Raw genomic sequence first — 5,265 nt, 5'->3', positions numbered from 1 at the left:
TCATTGACCCTGCAAGGAACACTAAACAATGTGCCCACTCTGGGAACAGCAGGCAAGACTGCAGTGGGGCACCAGACCTCAAGACTGAAATGTAGGTAAGGGTGGGCCTGAGAGTACAGAAGCCTCCTCTCCACACGGCCAGCCTGTGTCCCAGGCCTGCCTTCAGTTCCCACCATCCATTGCCACCCATGAGCCTTTACTGCCTCCTACTCAAACTCCATGGGCTGGAGCCACTGCAAGGTAAAGGCGTGGGGTAAGACCTACTTCATAAAAGGCAGGGACCCAACTCCTAAGGACAAAGAAATGACTGCTCACACCTCAACACTACACACACAGATACAATCACACTGCAGTGGCCACCGATGGATCAGCACAGGGGAAGCACCACTGAACCAGGGCGTGGGCTGCTCAGCCCCTATTGGGCAGACATAGCACCAACAAAGTCAGGGCCAAACCTGACCTCAGATGTGAGCCAGTAAACTCCCGGAAGTAACTTCTGAATGTTGGCCTTCCCCTCACCAAGACAACAATGATCACCACAAAAACCAGGGTTGTTTAGTTACACTTCAGTTCTTTTCTGAGCAAGGTAGATCTGCCACGGTGAAGATGCTGTGACACAGAAAATACCCTTCTTCCTAAGAACAGCCTTGACGTCACTGCCATCAAGTGACAGGAGTCAACCAACTCTCCTGTAGTTGTACAAGACCCAACCAACTGCACCAGACACAAAATGTATGTTTACCAGGGCTGGCTAGGCTGGTCACCTAATTACCACAGAGTTTCTTTACCCAGCCAGAGGCAGACTCAGAAAAGGGTATAACAACAACTGAGAGGGGACAGAAATAGATGGGAGGAAGCATCTCCTTAGGGTGAGAAAACACAGGACAGGTTGAGGGTACCCACAAAGAGAAGAGCTCTGTCAACGGAGAGGCAGGTGGGATTGTCCCTAATCTTGGAAGTCATTAGGAGCCATCTGAGAGAGTGGAGCATTTAACCTGTCAAGTTCATCCACTTAAGGTGGGTGGTGCATTATTATCTCCTGGTCTTCCAAGACATCCTCTCTAGCAGCCACCAAATTAGTGAGGGATTTGCTGCGAACACAATGGAAATACACATGGTGAATCTTTCCTTCTTCCTTCTCCCAGTACATCTGGATAGAGGGGGCTGTACATAATTATAGATAACTTCAGACCTCCCACCAGATCTCCTCTTAGTCTTTTCTTTGCAGGTAGGGTAGCCTTCAATTCCAATGCGAATGTTCTTCAGGCCCGTTCCTTCAACACTGTTTTAGCAACATCCTGAGTCTCGATGTATTTGAAGAATCTGTAGAGCTTGGAGCTGTAGAGTATTTGGGAATACTTTTCCCCCATGGGTGGGGGTGGTCTTCATCCCAGTCCAGAGTCCTCATCTGTCAGCATGACAATGTGACACTCTCACTCCCCTTTCTTGGCACAGCCCCCCATGGTGGGCAGAATAAGTTCCTCGAGGTAGTGATCAAACTGCTTGTGGGCACCATCGTTGCACAGCTCATGGAGTAAAGCACTTAAATCTTGACATCGGATAGTGTTGAAGTCAAAGTTAATTCAGAGATAGTCACACGCGTCTCTCAGATCTGGGATAGAGATGCCATCAGGACAGTTGATGGTGCCAGTTTTTGTAATAATCCATCACTGTGTGGAACACAGTGGCACTGATCCTTTTTGCAATCTCATACTCTTATCATTGGGTCTTGTGAAGTTGTATTCTCTTCCTGGTCCAAACATCCTTCCCAACATGGTATCCGGATAAGCGGTTTACCACAAAACGTGTGCCATCTACAAGAAGCGTCACTTTCTCTGGGGCTTGGGAGTGAGAGCTACCTCCGAAGCCTATGGCAATGTTTCCAAATCTCTCTGAAACGATGAAGGGCTTGTGGTTCTGCTTGCTTCAACTCTGGAGGCTATCTTCAGGGAGTGGCATTATTTGAGGATACTGAAGGCTTGCTGGCCGAGGGGCATAGCCAAGTGCAAAGTCTTCATTCCTGATAGCTAGGGGATAAGTGAGAACATAAAGTCCAGAGGACACCAAACTGCTGCTTTCTTTCTCTCGAATGGCAGCTTAGGTCTTATCTCCTAGGCAGCTGAGCTTTGGCTGCAATAACCTGTCGCCATCACTGCCCTGTTGACCATTCATTCTTAGAGAGGAAGCCGGCCCTCTAGGCCCAGAGTCCCGACACCACCCGGGATGCCAGAAAGCAGCTACCATCGCCAGGATCCACTGTGCTCCCGGCATGGCAAATCTTATAAAGTAAAACATTTGATTGGGACATGCTTACAGCTTCAAAGGTTTAGACCATTGTCATCATAGTGAGAAGCATAGCAGCATACTGGTAGACATGATGGAAGATGGAAGAGAATTACCAGACAGTTCTTTATATGGATCTCTAGGCAACAGAAAAAGAGACTCTGGGTCTTGCCTTGGTTTCTGAAAACTCACAGCCAACCCCAGTCACTTAATTCTTCCAGCAAGGCCACACCCACCTCAACAGGGCAATAGCTCCTAACATTTCAACTAGTGCACAGCCTGTGAGGGCCATTGTTATTCAAACCACCAGAGTGTCTAAGTTATAATCAGCTTAACTTTTCCTTTTTCCCCTGGCCCTGAAAACATTATGTATGGGTTTATGACATTTCTCTGATTGCTCAACATTGAACTGGACTGGGTGTTAGCAGAATACAGTTCAGAGACTTAAGCACACCACCCCCTTGCCTATTCAAAAACCACTAAGTAGAGAAGGAAGCAATGATTCAAGTCAGTTGTACTAACTTAGTTTACAGTGTTTAAAATAAGAAATGGAGTAGATGTGTTTTACAACTGTTTACCTGACAAACCTAAATATTGTGGGTATAAATATCCCTGACCAAGGTACATGGGCAAGCTGGGAGTTTGATGCTTGCTTCTCTTAAAGTTAACAGTACGCTCCAACAGCATCAAACTATATATAACTATAACCGACTAGGACAAACATCCATATGGAAGTGATTGTTGTTGTGTTGTGTGTGTCTTTCCTCACTTGCTACATTGGAGGAGAGAGGGAAGCTGACAGTAGGAAGAAGTGCATTTCTTGCATATGTCCTCAAGTGATTCCGTTTTGCTGGGAGGTTGGACTGGCAGCTCCAGTGTTGAAACACTGTGATTGAAGTCTGTGTTGGACAATGGGGAGCTTTTTTCATTTCATCTCTTCAGAGTGGTATGTTGGGACATTTGTATGATATGGATGGTAAGTGAAAGAAGGGGAAAAGGTGTGAGGTGTTTACTCTTTTAGAAATAGTGTAGGTTTTCTGTGGGAATTTTTATTGTTTAAAAGTTAATTTTTTTGTTTTACACACTTCCACCCCTTCCTACCCTTCATCTCCCCCCTTATCAGTGATCATCAAGGTATCCCACCGTAGGCAATGGAGTTCAAAAATCCAGGTTCTTTTTCAGGGATAGGTCCTAGTGCCACTGCAGCCCCCCCATAACATGTCCAGTCACATAACTGTCACCCACACTCAGAAGGTCTAGTTCAGTCCCATGCAGGTGCCCCAGTTGTCAGTCCATAGTTGGTGAGCTCCTACAAGCTCAGGTCAGCTATCTCTGTGGTTTTTGCATCATGTTCATGACCCCCCCCCCCGTTGTTCATATGATCCCTCCTTCATCTCTTCAACTGAACTCCGGGAGCTCAGCCCAGTGCTTGGCTATGGGTCACTACATCTGCTTCCATCAATTACTGGATGTAGCTACTATGATCACAGAGTAGTCATCATTCTAATGAAAGAAGAAGACACTTCAGACACACTCTCCATTATTTCTAGGAATCTTAGCTGGGGTCGTCCTTGTGGATTCCCAAAATTTCTCTAACACCAGGTTTCTCACAAACCTCATAACATCTCCCTCTATCAAGATATCTCTTTCACTGCTCTTTCCGTCTGTCCCTTTTCCAACTTTGTCTTCTTGATCCCTAATGTTGTCATCCCTTATCCACTTCCTTCTTTCCCTTCCCAGTTTACCCAGGAGATCTTAACTGTTTTCCTTTCCTGGGTCCTTCCATGTGTGTCCCTCTTAGGGAAAATCTTTTACCTAGCTTCTCTGGGGTTGTGGAGTATAGCCTGATTATCATATGCTTGTCATCTAATAGACACTTAGGAGGGAATACATAGAGTGTTTATCTTTCTGGGTCTGGAGTATCTCATTCACGATGTTTTTTTCTTGATCCATTCATTTGTCCGGAAATTTCAAGATGTGTCATTGTTTTATCTCTGAGTAATATTCCATTATGTAAATGCACATTTTCTTTATCCATTCTTTGGTTGAAGGGTTGTTCATTATTCATAGCAGATGGAAAGTCAAGACAACCCCAATGTTCATTACTTGATGAATAGAAAAGTAAAATGGAATGTTTTTAAACATTAATAAAACAATGATGCTACAACATGGATGGACCTGGAAATATTTTGCTAAGTGAAAGAAATATCACAGTAGACTAAGAGTACATGGCACATTCATAAGATATTTTTTCAGTAAGCAGATATTAGTGCTTGTCTAGGACGAATAGAAAAGTACTGATATGACAGTGTTCTGAAATTAGATGATGATACATAGCTCTATGAACAGTCTAAAACATGGAATTGTACAGTCTAAATTACTAGGTTTTGTAGGATAAGAATTAGAATAAAGATGTTAAAGGCAAATTCTTATTGTTGTACATGCTCAGTTGCATACATGATCTCACATATACATATACACACACATACTCAAGAAAAGCCAGTGTGCATCATGGATTGTCCTTGGAAGAGAAAAATAACATGAGTGGATGAGTAAATGAATCCAGATAACTGTTTTTTTACTTTAAAAATATTTTTTCATGCAATAATATTTTGATCATGTTTTTCTTCCTGAAATTCCTCCCAGACACTTGCTACCTCCCTACCCACACAACTTTTCTTTCTTTTTTTTTTTGCCTCTTGCCCTCAAAAGATAGTAAGAAAAATAAAAACAAGCCCCCTACCTCAAAATCAATCAAACAAACAAAAATCTAGCAACAATGGCAAAGAAAACCTGGAGCTCATTTTGTGTTGAAAAGCCACTCCTGCGCATGGTTGTCTGTCCTGGTTGATAGACACAGTGACACTTATTTGAAGAAAATAGCTTTCTCTTTGCCAGCAGCTATCAATTGCAAATAGATTTTGTGTCAGTTTCATTCTCATTGCTGGGACTGACCTGTGCATGCCCCCTCAGTCTCCGTGA

At 43.8% G+C, this 5,265-nt stretch overlaps 1 pseudogene; it reads right to left on the bottom strand.

Moving 5' to 3' along the window:
• Positions 1–944: 944 nt before the first annotated feature.
• Positions 945–2,186, bottom strand: LOC127214352 (BTB/POZ domain-containing protein KCTD20-like; annotated as a pseudogene).
• Between the last annotated feature and the right edge of the window lie 3,079 nt (positions 2,187–5,265).

Source organism: Phodopus roborovskii, unplaced genomic scaffold (assembly GCF_943737965.1).
Source record: "Phodopus roborovskii unplaced genomic scaffold, PHOROB, whole genome shotgun sequence".
NCBI lineage: Eukaryota > Metazoa > Chordata > Mammalia > Rodentia > Cricetidae > Phodopus > Phodopus roborovskii.
This window is presented reverse-complemented; position numbering and strand designations above follow the sequence as displayed.